Here is a 14,860-nt window from a genome sequence, read left to right as displayed (position 1 = left end):
GAGAATTTGTTTTCGTTGAGCCTGGGTCTTGTTTTTCTTGATTTCTCAGTTGGAGGGTATTGATGTGGGAAGAAGAGAATTTGGATCTAAAAATAGAATTTTAAAGAACATTATCATGTGTGGCAAGTTTCTTACTGTCATAGAAGCCAACCAGATATCATAGGCTCATGACTGTAGAAGTGGAAGGAGAAAAAAAAAATAAGTATTTATTTATGGTGCTAAAGCACCACATTAAGTACTTTATAAATATATAATCCTGATAATAATCCTGAGTGATGATTGCTATTATTTATCCTCATGTTATATAATTTTTTTCTGAGGCAATTGGGTTTAAGTAACTTGCCCAGGGTCACACAGCCAGGAAAGATTTATGTGTCTGAGGTCAGATTTGAACTCAGGTCCTCCTGACTTCAGGGCTGGTACTCTATTCACTACAACACTAAGCTGCCTCATGTCACATTTTGAAGTAACTGAAGCAAACAGAGGTTAGATGAGTGATCTTAGAAATCACCCAAGTCAGTCCATCATTTTACAGATGAGGGAGCTAAGGCTGGAGAATTAGTACCTTGCCTTGTGAATAGTATAATAGAGGTTTGAAATTTAGTCCAGGTTCAATACTATTTCCATTTACCCATAATGTCTTTTGGGTAGAAAGTACATGGATGCCATATTGATTTTTTACTTCCTTATTGAGGCATTCCCACAAAGCAGATTCTTAGATATTTATTTCATGATATTCTGCTGAGAAATGGTTTTTCTGCAGCTCCTTGGGGGTCATAATGGATGTTTTTTCTCACATAAAATCTGGAGAACTTGGGTAGCCCTTTGATGAAAATGGAGAGGGAGAGTTTTTTAAGTCTTGAGATACTCCCTAGAAAGCACCGATTTTTGTAATTTAATCATCATCTAAAAGAAAATAATGCTGAGCATGTTGTGGTTCAGCATAAATGGTTCAAGCAGAACTTGGCTGTAACCTAGATTGTCATTGACTGTTTTTTTTACCCTCATCCCTCCCATAAAGAGTTATTCTTTAACTAGCTTGTAGGCATGTATTCTGAACATGTCAGCCAAACTTATATCATCTTCTCAATTAGGTTAACAATTTTTATCTCTCTTTAGACATGTCTCTTGGTAGGAATTTCATCAGTAGAGTAGTTAATGTATTTTTATTAATGGAAAAGGAAATTGTTTCTCCTATACTTTACCTCTGGGTTAAATTATCAGTTAACAATGACTTTCCCTGTCATATGTTCCACAACCCATCTTATCTCTTACCTTTATTAAATAAACAAGTAAAACATGAATTATAGATAAGGAAGATGTTAGAAAATATAGGGAGCCAAGCTTTTCTCTTGATTCCTCTCCCCACTTCCTTAGGCTATACTTATCCCAGTGCAGATGTTCCCATCCTACAGCATACATTCCCTTAAGAATGTATGGGAGATGTTTTGATTTGCTTTTGGAATTATTTTCATTTTTTTCTGCAAAGATATTACATTCATTTTATTTTACATATTTTAATTTCAGAATAAAATAGATCACAATTTACAGCACCCACCTACCTCGCTATATTGGGGTGGTGGAACAAGGAACTACATGCAGCACTGCTCTTATACACTGGGGAACATCAGGAAAAAACCAAAACAACAAAACACTAGACATTGGTAGATGGAGCCAGGCAGGACAGGACAGGATCTCTGCTGCTGCTGTGGGAAAGCACATTAGTCACAACATTTTTGGAGTGCACTTGAAGTATATCCCATTCTTCCTGAATGTGCTCACAGACTTTAATTATTTTATTTTGTATGTGCCTATGTATAGAAAACAGTAGAGTTTATTTCTTTTAATATTGAAAAGGAAGTGCAGGAAGGTTTACTGAAATCCAAGGGCTTATGAGGACAGAAAAAGGTTAGGAAGCTCTGTTCTAGGTAAAGGTCAGTCTTTTTCTGAGAGGATGGGAGAATTGCTTAAGGGGTGGGGAGTGGGGCTGGGGTGGGATTCAGCACCATGGACAGCCACAGCTGACTCTCAGACTTTCCTCGGCTCCCTGAGGACAGAAGATAAGCTCTTCAGGTCTGCCGGGTCTCATACAAAGCTGCCTGCCGCGCACTGTGCTAGTCTCCGGATAGACAAGTCCAGAAAACGAAGCAATCCCCACTTCCCATGAGCTTGTGTTCTATTTGTCTTGCTTGCGGAAGGTTTAAAGCTCTTTACAAATATTACCTCGCCTGTCTTCTTCCTTGTCCCGTTCTCTCCTTGTGGCGTCCCCGCTCAGGCAAAATGGGTAGTGTCAGGGACTTGGACTCGATAATTCCATTTCCTATTTGTGTATACTTTGGACAATCCACTTCACTTTTCTGGGACGCACTTTCCTCATCTATAAAATGAGGGAGTTTTTCCTCATCTATAAAATGAAGGAGTTGCCGTAAGGGATTACATAATAGGTGCAGTTCAGGGGTCTACCAGCAGGGAGCAGCAACGAGCATCCGAGGCCAGGATGGGGATCTTAGCCATGACTTCCCTGCAACAGTAGCCCACTTAAGGACATCACCAGGCTAGTCAGAAAAGGACTCCCTGCTTTTTATTCGCCCTACAAGGAATTAAAGTGGGACTCAGAAATCTGTCTCCTGGTTGAATTCACGCAGATACAAGGGTCAAACTTTCAGCTCTCCTTTCAGCCACAGTCCACTTTCTGTCGAATGCACTGATTTGGTGAAAATTAGAAATCTCCTGTTTTTATGTCAAGTGAAGGGAATAAAAATCACAGAATAAAGTTGTGAAACAGCAGACTTTATAAATCGTGGCACCTCTAAATCTTGTTCAACCAATCAATAAGCACTTGTTAAAATACTCATGACTACAACTACCAGTTAGCATTTTTATGGTGCTTTAAGGTTTGTGAAGTACTTAACACATGCTATCAAATTTAATCCTCACAGAAACTCTGGAAGGTAGTGCTGCTTCATTTTACAGATGGAGAAATTGAGGCATAGAAAGATTAAATGATTTGTTCGGGGTCCTACAGCTAGTCAGTGTTTGAAGAAGGATTTGAAGTCGTCTTATTGACTCCCAGTCAAGTTGTATGCACTACATCATCTGGCTGACATATGCTTAATAAATGGCTATTGATCTACTGACTCTAGTATATTACATGCACTGTGCTAAATGCTGAGGATACAAGGATAGGAAAAAACCCCAATCCATTTCTTCTCAGAAAATTTAAATTCTATGTTTGTGGCAGCCCTCTTTGTAGTGGTCAGAAACTGAAAACTGGGTGGATGCCCATCAATTGGGGAATGGCTGAATAAATTGCGGTATATGAATGTTATGGACTATTATTGTTCTGTAGGAAATGACCACCAGGATGATTTCAGAAAGGCCTGGAGAAACTTACATGAACTGATGCTGAGTGAAATGAGCAGAATCAGGAGATCATTATACACTTCAACAACAAGACTCTACGGTGATCAATTCTGATGCATGTGTCCATCTGCAGCAATGAGATGAACCAAATCAGTTCCAATAGAGCAGTAATGAATTGAAGCAGCTACACTGAGCAAAATGACTCTGGGAAATGAGTATGAACCATTACATAGAATTCCCAATCCCTCTATTTTTATCTGCCTGCATTTTTGATTTACTTCACAAGTTAATTGTACACTATTTTAAAGTCCGATTCTTTTTGTACAACAAAATAATACACGTATGGACATGTATACATATATTGTATTTAACATATACTCTAACATATTTAACATGTATTGGTCAACCTGCCATCTGGGGGAGGGGGTGGGGGGAAGGAGGGAAAAAATTGGAACAAAAGGTTTTGCAGTTGTCAATGCTGAAAAATTACCCATGCATATATCTTATAAATAAAAAGCAAAAAAGAAAAAGAAAATTTAAATTCTAGTTGTTTTTATTTTTAAAATTAATTTATTTAATATTTTTTTCCTAGTTACATTCAAAACAAAAAAAAATTATGTTTGTTTTTAAAGTTTTTGAGTTCTAGGTTCTCTTCCTTATCCCCACCCACAATTAAGAAACCACTTGTGAAATTATACAAAACATTTCCATAAAAGTAAAGTTGTGGGGAAAAAACCATAGATCTCCCCCATAATGAAAATAAAAACCCTCAAGAAAAATTAAATTAGAGAAAGAGAGATAAAGAGAGAATGCTTCACTGGGTTTGGATACAATCATTTCCTTCTCTGGGTATTGATAAATTCTAATTGGGAAGATGATATGTTAATGACTGGGTACCTACAATATGTACAGAGCTGTAGAAGATAACCTTAGAGGAAAGACTTGCAGCAGCTTTGGAGACCAGGAAAGGCCTCCTCCAGAAGTTTGAGCTGATTTTGAAAGGAAGTCAAGATTTCCAAGAGGCAAAGGTGAGGAGGAAGAATATTCCAAGCATGGGGTAGAGCCCATGAATAGGTATGGAGGTTGGAGATGGAGGGTGCTGTAGCAGAGAGACATCAGTATGGCCAGGTCATTGAAGATGTGCAAGGGGAGTCACAGATAAGAAAAATGAAAAAGTAAACCAGGTTGTGAAGCTCTTTAAATGCTAAAGCAAAAAGCTTTATTTTTGCTCTTAGAGATAATGAGGAACCTTTGAAGTTTGTTAAGTTAGGAGAAAGGGTGATACATTCAGATCTGTACTTTAGAAAAACCACTTTGGCAGCTATGTAAAGGATGGGCTGGAATGGAAACATATTTGAGGTAGGGAGACTAGGTGAGAGATGAGGAGGGCTAACCAAAGGGGTGGTTATGGAAAGAGAGAGAAGTGGAATAAAATGAAAGACTGTCTAGAGGTAGAAAAGATAATATGTGAAGGGAAAGGGAGTGGGAAGGGAGAGATTCAGAGAGAAACAGAGAGAGAGAGTTCCAGTGTTCATTTTATTGTCTCAGATACTCTGGGACAAAGATACTATTTTTACCCCCTTTTTATAGATAAGGAAACTGAGGCAGAGAAAAGTCAAGTGACTTGTCCAGAGCCCCCAATCAGAAAGTGTCTGAGGCAGCATTTGATTTTAGATCTTTCTGAGTCTAGGTTAAGCACTCTATTCATGGCATCAGCTAGCTGTTGAGTCATATCACTTATGTCTGACTCTGTGACCTTATTTGGGCTTTTCTTGGCAAAAATACTGGTTTGCTTTTCCAGATAAAGAAACTGAGACAAACAGGATTAAGTACTTTGCCCAAGGTCACACAATTAGTGTCTGAGGCCAGATTTTAATTCTTGAAGACGTCTTGCTGACTTTAAACTGGCTGCCACAAAGATTACAAATCTGGGTGATTGGAAGAATGGTGGTTCCCTTGACAATAGGAAAGTTTGGAAGATTGGAAGAGGAAATCTCTTTGGAAAATAATGGTTTCTGTTTTATACATATTGAGTTTGAGATGCTTATGGGACATCCACTTCAAAATTCCCAAAAGGGAACTGGTAATGTGGGACTAGAGTTCAGGAGAGAGAGACTAGAACTCATATGCACACACACACACACACACACACACACATATATATCTATATTATTATACATATACACATGCATATATATATTTATAAAATGTGGGAATCATTTGCATAATGATGATAATCAAATTCATGGGAGCTGATGAGATCACTGGGAGAGAGAAAAGAGAAGAGGGATACCCACTAAGGGGTGGGATATTTGATTTCTCCGTCTATTAGATTCTTATTAAAACCTATATTCCTTGCCATTATTCCAGAGAGTTCTTTTTTTAAAGCCATGGGTGTTATGTAATTCATAAATGTCAGTTCACCTTCTTCTCTAGATGGAAGAATGGGAAAAAATGAACCCTTCTGTGTCATATCCCCCAAAGGTTAGCAATGTAGGAGACTGGGAGAGTCCCTAAGCAGCATCCCGTGCCCGTCTAGGTGCTTGATAGGGAAATACTAGATCTTGACATGAGAGGACCTACATTTCCAAAGATGTAATGCTGATGGATATGCTATTCCTTGTGTGTAAAGGATAGGAAGGTTAAATTGCAGAGACAGCCAAGTAATGTTTGTAACAGCTCCTTTTGTAGCGGCAAAGGACTGAAAACTGAGTGGATGCCCATCAATTGGAGAATGGCTGAATAAATTATGGTATATGAATGTAATGGAATATTATCCCTTTATTAAAAACGACCAGCAGGATGATTTCAGAAAAGCTAACAGCAAGATTGTGGGTTGATCAACTGTATGGAGTTGGCACTTTTAACAATGCAGTGATTCAGTTCCACTAGATTTAGGATGGAAAATTCCATCCCATTCAGAGAGAGAACTGGGATAGGAGAGTTAGAAGATGTGAGACTGAATGTGGTTTTAAAGCATATATTTTCACCTTTTTGTTTGTTTTTTTCTTATGATTTTTTTCCCTTTTGGTCTGATTTTTTCTTGTACAACATGACAAATATAAAAATATGCTTAAAAGGATTGTATATATTTAATCTAAATCAGATTGCTCCCCTCTTGGGGAGAGGGGAAGCAAGGAAGGAAGGGAGAAAAATTTGGAAAACAAAGTCTTACAAAAATGAATGCTGAAAACTATCTTTACATGTATTTGGAAAAGTAAAATACAATTGAGAAAAAAAGAATTTCATGGTTTTTTGTCCATGGGTGCTCCATCTGCTGTTGTAAGAAGAAAAAATCCACAACACAGACTCCTTTTGGGATCTTGGCCAAATCACATCATCTCAAGCCAAGGCTTTCTGAGAACACAAGAAAATGCTTAAGGTGGGTTCTTTGCATCAAGCTTTAGGTAGAATATGTGAACTGCAAAGTGCTTCAGGGTTACTCTTCTTTAATATATTTATTCATTACTTCAATAAGTGCATAGACAGCAGTGATCAATTTGCTATGACAGAGGAGACCTAGAAAGATAGGATCAGAATTTAAAGATGTTGTTGGCCAGTACATTGGTCTCAATTTAATAAAGTGAAACTTAAGGATAAATATAAAGCTTATGGTTTTTTTGGATTTTAAAACATTGATTTCATAAGTACAAAATGAGGGAGGAATGATCAGATGGCAGTTTGTCTGAAAAAAACCTAGGGGTTTTGGTCAACCACAAGCTCGATATGTGTGACACAGTCCCCAAAATGCCCAGAAAGAAGGAATGATTCTGGCATCCTCTGACCTGACTAGAATATATTTCATGTGTTTTGCGTGTCACATTTTGTGAAGGAAATCATCAATCATCTGAGAGTGTTCGAAGGGGGCAACTATAATGACAAAGAGCCTGGAGTTTATGTTATTTGAAGATGAGTTGGAGCTATGGGTGTTTACTTTGAATCCATTGAAAGTCTTAAAATATTTGTGAAATAGCTTTTGCCTTTTTAAGAAAAGGATATATTCCCATTATTTCAATCTATTCTATAAATCCCAGCCTCTTAATCTATGGCTTATGGCCACAAATTTATAATTTATCAGTTTTATATAATACCTGGGGATCACAGAAATTTTTCTGATAAACAAGGGTCGTGAGTGGAAAAAGTTTAAGAAGTCCTGCTATAGATTCCCATCAGCAGTGAATTATTGCTGAGCAACCACTGTGTGTGTTGTTCTTTGTGAAGCCTATTGATGCACAGTTGCCATTCTCAGAGGGTGATCCCCAGCTTTCTGGAGATCCTTTCAGGGAGTCCATGGGGTCAAAACTATTTTGACAATAATTCTAAGACATCATTTGCCTGTTAAAATACTCCTCTCTTTTTTCCAACTACATATCTGGCTGGACTGTCTTTGTATATGTCAATCAAAACAATATATTGCTTCAGATTTTAATGCAGAAGCAGATAAGAATTATTGTATGCCTGTGAAGTCTGGATAGTATACCTGCACTGTGCCAGGAAACTGAATCACTTGCATTTGAATTGTCTTTGGAAGATTGTGAAGATCACCTGGCAGGATAAGGTACCAGACCCTGAAGTCCTTCTCGAACTAAACTGCCCAGCATTTCAAATAAAAAGTTATTCATGGTAACACAATGGCCATGGGCAGCTAGCTAGTCTAGTAAATAGAGCTTTGAGCATACAGTCAGGAAGCCTCAAATACTTTCTAACTGTGATCCTGAGCAACTTGCTTAACTCTGTTTACCTCACTTTCCTGCTCTGTAAAATGAGTTGGAGAAGGAAATGGCAAACCACTTCAGTATTTTTGACAAGAAAACTCAAGTAAATTCACAAAGAGTCAGATGTGACTGAAACAATTGGGCTTACTGTTATTAAAAATAAATAAATATCAAAATGATTAATTTCCATTTCTATTCCATTTCCAGTAAATCAATACACATAATCCACATAAACAAAAGTTCTCTGGGATTCTCAATCACTTCTGAAAATGTAAAGGGATCTTGAGACCAAAAAAAAATTTTTTGGCAATCAGTAATTAATTGGAAGGGGGCAGCTAGATGGTGCAGTGGATAGAGCATTTGCCTTGGAGTTGGGAGGACCTGTTCAAATCCAGCCTCAGAGCACTTAACACTTACTAGCTGCATGACCCTGAACAAGTCACTTAACCCCCAATTTCCTGACAAGCACCTTTCCCCCAAAGTGATTAATTGGTACCATATTCCATGGAACTTATGTTATGTTATGAACATGTTATGAACATGTATGTTATGAACAACATGACCAGAACTGCACTGGGCCCATGCCAGACTGGGGCTCTGGAAGAAGCTGACTCTTCTGACACAATCTTTCAGAACCCAGCCTTGGGAAGTTCCTTGCCATAATGAGGCACCAGAATCAAATTCTAGTATTCTTATATATTGCCCAGAGTCAAATTTTCATATAGCAGTTAATATTAAAAAAAAAAAAATTTTTTTTTTTGGTGTTAGGGCCAGTCAATTTCTGAATTGTTTTAATTATTTTAATTGTTAGACCTTCTTTGTGATAATTCATATAATGTCACATTCTTCTGATGCATTCACACCAATAGGAAAAATTAAATCTTTGTGGTGTTTTAATTTTGTCTTTGCAGTTGAAGGCAAACAAGTTTGACCATACGCAAAAATTTAACACTGACAGAATTTATTGGTACCTTCAGACCTCTCCTTCCAAGTGCTAGGCTAACTTCATTGCTTTTTTTTTTTTTTTTTTTTGGTAGGAAAAAAATCTTAATAGGTCAGTGATATATTGCATTGGACAAATTCATATGATTTAAATGTCCATACTATTTTTATGGACAAGTTGGAAGTGGATTGGTTGTTCATTATACAGAGTGAAGAGGGATATTGTAATTTATTAAATAAACATACTTAAAGAAATTAGTGGTTTAAAGTCAACTTGGAGGTTGAAGGTGAAAACAAAAGGAGGAGGAGGGATACTTTCTCTCTTATCTGGCTCCAATCTTTTGGGATTTGGGAAGGCTACAACTTTTTTTTTTTTTCCTGAAGCAATCCCTGAGGCAATTGTCCAAATTCACACAGATAAATATTAAGTGTCTGTCCTCCAGGCTCTAGGGCTGATGTGCTATCCACTACACTATAGCTGCCCCAGAGCTATAGCTTTCACAGAATTCTCTTCTTTGCTTTCCCTTAGGCAGCTCTTACTCCCTACGCTCCATCCCCACAAAGAACTCTCTCTGTAGATGTGAGGGGTGGTGAGAGTAGTGAAAGAAAAAAGTGATTGAATAAACATAATTTGACTATTTAGCTTTCTTCTAGGAAGCAAATGATGCTCTAGCTTGAGGGTAGAGAGCTCATGGATATAAATACGGTGATTTTCACAAAGTTTATCAGAAAAATTACTATCAAATTGGTATGATTCTCACTGTGAGCTCAGAGCCCCGAACTAGGACTACAATAGAAACTCATGTACTTTTAGACAAAGGGATTGCATCTCTGATTTTTCTGTATACCAGTAAGAACACTACCCTCCTTTCCCTTAAATCTCCATTTGCAATTAAGAATGCATATGAATAGGGGGCAGCTAGCTGGCTCAGTGGATAGAGCACCAGCCCTGAAGTCAGGAGGAGCTGAGTTCAAATTTGATCTTAGACACTTTACACTTCCCAGCTGTGTGACCCTGGGCAAGTCACTTAACCCCAATTGCCTCAGCAAAACAAAAACAAAACCCACCACCACCAATTAAACATGAATAAAAAATTCATTTTATTTTTGATATGGAATAGGAGACTTTAAATTACTAATTAAATCAAGAATTTTAAGCAAAATTAAAGATCAGAGAAACTTTGTAAATTGCTCATCTTGGGCAGAGGAATGGAGGAAGAAAGGAAATTAACACTATCTTTTCTTGGTCTCCCAGGAATAAACAGTTCAATCAATCTCCCTAATATGTTTTAATCATACTCTTAATTAGGGGGCCAAGAAGCAGCTGGTCCCAACAACAATGGGATCATATTGTAAAGTGTCTCTTGGAGCTTCTCTTATTCCCCCAGTTTTGTATGTCCCTCAGTGCATATCCTTCTGCCAGTGAAACTCTAACAAAACTTCACGTTGATCTTTCTCTCATTTGAAGAATCCAGATAAAGTTCCATTCTGACCAGCAACATTTCAACTCCCATCATTCTGTTCCTCTAATCAATAGATAATAAGTATTTCTTAAATGCCTATTATATTCTACTAAGTACTGGAGTACAAAGGCAGAATCCAGTCCATCAGTGAATAAGCATTTATTTAGTGCCATATATATTTACATATATAATGTTTATATACCAATAATTCTATATTATATACTGTATATTGTGTGTGTACGTGTATGTGTACAAACAACAACAAATGAATTTGGATATGATCTCGTTTTATCTCCACATCAGCCCTGAGAGGTAGATGTTATTATACCCACTTTACAGAAGAGGAAACTATCCCCTGTGCCATCTAGTGGTCTTACTAATAATTTCTGAAGCATTACTATTTGATTACGTTCATGGACCACAAGTTTGTTTAGCCATTCATCAGTTCGTGGGCATCTACTTTGTTTCTGATTCATTGCTATTATGGAAAATGCTCTTTGTAAATATTTTGTTGTATATAGAAACTTCCTGTTAAGTCATTGACCTCCTTAGAAAATTTGCCTAGCAGTGAGACCTTTGGGTCAATAGGTGTGGACATTTTAATCGTTTTCTCATACCAGGCGACTTCTAAAGTTCATTCTGACCCTTAAAAGTCCATGATTTTATGATCCTTTCCCCCCCCCCCACCTGTTTCAGAGGTGAAATATCCTCTATTGAACGGTATAGCTCTTTCTAAGAAAGATGACTGGAACATTCAGCATCATCAGACCAATAGGGACTCGGACCATGAGGATATGGTCAATTAGTTAACTAGCATTTATTAGGCACCTACTATGTGTTAGGTTTGACTAAGCAGTAGAAATGTGGTAGTGATAGCGGTGGTGGTGGTGGAAAGTACAACAAGCTCAGGGAAGGATGAGGAAACTGAAGAAGGTGGAGAGTTAGAGCAGAAATCAGTGGTTGAGATAGGTACATTAGCATATAGGTTAAAAGGAGAGAAATTCATCTCTTTCCTTTCTCAGGTCTGTTTCTTTTAGGGGATATCTTGATGGAAGCCACAGGTATTACCCATTTCTCTTACATAACAACAGGAAAATATAGGATGGAGTCCCAGGAGTAAAAGAATCCTTTAGCTAGTCATAGCTTTGGGAAAAGCCGGGGTGGATGGGGTAAACAGTGCTTTAAATGCTCAGGAGCAGCTAGAGTCCATGTTGTGAGCAGTCTTGTAGCCTGCTTTCCTCCTCCTCGTGCTTTCCCTCCCCCATTCTATATTTTGGTGATTGTACTATTGATTATTCACAGTCTCATGTCTCAGGTTCTAAAAATTGGGTCCTTTGAGACCTAGGACACCTTTTGGCTAAAACTGGGGGGCAGAGGTCAGCCAAGCAGGGTATTCAAAGACAATTTGATGAATACATGAATAAAAAAGCATCTCTAAAATGGTTATGATGAGCCAAGCACTACACTCAGCATGAGGGATACAAGCAGAAAAAAAAAATGAGACAGTCCCAATTCTCTTTTATTGGGAGAGACAACAGCTATAAAAGAATTCAGCTGCAAGGTCAATGGATGCAAGAAAGGTTGAGAACTCTTGGATGAGACCCAATGTTAGTTGTTGTTGAGTCATTGCACTCGTGTCTCATGTCTTGTGACTCCATTTGCAGTTTTCTTGGCAAAGGTACTGTAGTAGTTCGCCATTTCTTTCTCCAGTTCACTTTACAGAGGAGGAAACTGAGGCAAATGAGATTAAGTGATTATAAAGGATCATACAGCTAGGACGTGTCTGAGACCACATTCAAATTCAAGTGAGTCTTCCCGATTCTAAGCTCAGTGCTCTATCCACTGTACCACTTAACTGCCCCTCAATATTGAGTAGAAAGGTCTTGATCTGTAGTGATCCTGAACAGTTCATTACTATGAAAAATCATTTAATACCAATAGTTTCTTTGTGGATCATATGTCTGCACATAACAGACTACCAGCATTTCAGAAGATTTGCTTGGGTGAATCATATTATTGAGATGGAGTTTCCTTCTCCTGCTTCAGATTATGACTCCATGCTCCAATCATCATTGGCTGTCATGGTCAAAAATCTTGATCAGTTTGTGGTCTTTAAACTTAGCCAGTCAAGACACTTATATCACAAACTATCAGATGGGGCTCAGACTTTCTAGCTTGGTGTAGGGTCTGCCAGGATTTTTTAGTCTGTTGGCATTGATTTCAATGCCATCTCCACAAAACAATGAGGTATCCTGGTAAGACTTATTGGAAGTTCAGAAGAATTAAAATTATAAATAGCTCAAAGGGTAATGAAATGCTAGAATAAGGGCATAAGGAGGCTGTGATGTGGCCAACAGTGACTTCTTCCACTAGTCCTAGTCACAAAAGGTGTCAAGAACATGTGTGATGGGTAAGGGAAGTTGGCAGATCCTGTAGTGAGAACGAGAGACATTAATAGTCCATGTGATGGGTAGGTATGTACAACTCTGTGGAGGACTTTTGGGGAAAAATGGATCCCCTGGATGAGAATGTTTGGTTGGAAGGAGAACTCATCTATCAAACTACTAAAATAATACAAGCAATGGTATTATCACAAGACTGTTGTGAGGAAAGAGCTTTACCAATTGTAAAGTGCCTTACATACACTATATAAATATAGGAGGATATTACCATTCTATTTATATATTTTTTAATTACAAAAGCAAACAATCACTTGTGCTCATTATTCAGTGAAATAATGCATAATTATTAATAATAAAATTAATACTTAATAATAATGTTAATGTCAATTAATACAATTAATGCATTGTGCAGATTATGCCCCATTAATGCAGTTTTAGAGCATGGTTATGCATCTTGGATCTCCCTTCCACACAGGACAAAGTTCAACTATTGTGCTTTGATTGTGGATGAAAAAAATGACCCATAGCAATGCTGACGCATATATAAGGAGTAACAAAAAAGGGCATATACACTGATCAATAGAAGACAGCTATATTAATTTCATTTTCATATGAATATCTGTAGGGTATCCACTAAGGCTTTGAATATAATTATTCATAACTGCCCCAAAGTACTCCTTGGAGAAAGCTGATTCTGCTGTCACCTAGTGGGAATGGTCAGCAAGAAAAAAACAACTTTGGGAATGGTTAGCTAGAAGTGTAAAATTCACCTGTCGGGAATAGTCAGCTAGAAATGGACAGCTCACTCACTGGGCATGCTCAGCTAGAAATGGACAACTCTTTCAGAACTGTTAGTTGGTGCAAAAACACTTGGACCAGTCCAAAGCAATGGTAGACTCTGGAAACAATGTGTAAAAGGAAAACCATTCATTGTCCCCAAATGCAAGGGGCTTCCAGTCTCAATCAGTTTGCTGAGGCATATTTGGAAATAAATCAAAATATACTTAGTTGAATCTTTAAATCTGTTTAATCTTTGAATATCTGAAATAACAATAAATCTTTAAATATGTTAACAATAAATAAACATAAATATACATAGATGTATTTAAAATCTGTTTAATCTTTTAATATTTGTAATAATGATACATCTTTAAATACATTAATAACAATAAATAAACATGTAAATATATAGGTACATTTAAAATCTGTTTAATAGTTTAATATTTGTAAATAACTAAATCTTTAAATATGTTAATAACAATAAATAAACATGTAAATATATAGGCATATTTTAAATTTGTTTAATATTTTGATATTTGTAATAATGATAAATCTTTAAATATGTTAATAATAAATAAACATAAATATATGTGCAGATCTACATAAATTAATAATAAATATTTATTAGGCACTTACTAACTGCCTCTTTTAAATAATTCCTACTCCTAAAGAGCTTAATGGGAGAGACAACATATACATATACATTTATATTAGTAAATAAAGAATAAATATCCATTGAATACATTCAGAGTAGGTAACTACAGGTAGTTTGGGAGAAAGAGCACTTGCAGTCAGGAAAATCAGGAAAGACTCCAGGCAGAAGAGAGTGCCTGAGCTGCATCTTAAAGGGAGAAAGAACTCTATGAAGGAGAAATAGGATAATAGGAATAATATTTATGCTGTCAGAGGGTTGTGGCAAAGGAGTCACTTTGCAACCTCAAGGTGCTATGAATAAATATAAGTTATTAACATCATCATTACTACCATCACCATCCATTTGATTTCTCACATAGAGCCCTAAAAGCTGTCCAAATGGTGTGCAAGTCATCCTTTAAATGAGATCTGCTATTTAACCCAATGGTACAGGAAGGTAGATTTCACCTGAAGTATAAGGGAAAACAGACAGCATGGAGAGTCCCCATCACCAGAGAACTATAGAAGCTGGATCACTTATGGAAATGCTGCAGACGGGATT

The 14,860-nt window shown here is 37.1% G+C and overlaps 1 long non-coding RNA gene across 1 annotated transcript in view; it reads left to right on the top strand.

The window, feature by feature from the left end:
- LOC116421268 overlaps window positions 1-14,860 on the top strand; it is a 71,888-nt gene that overhangs the window by 10,050 nt on the left and 46,978 nt on the right. The window lies entirely within an intron of this gene.

This window comes from Sarcophilus harrisii, chromosome 2 (assembly GCF_902635505.1).
Source record: "Sarcophilus harrisii chromosome 2, mSarHar1.11, whole genome shotgun sequence".
Taxonomy (NCBI): domain Eukaryota; kingdom Metazoa; phylum Chordata; class Mammalia; order Dasyuromorphia; family Dasyuridae; genus Sarcophilus; species Sarcophilus harrisii.
The sequence above is the reverse complement of the archived record's forward strand: the minus strand, read 5'-3'. Positions and strand labels throughout refer to the sequence as shown.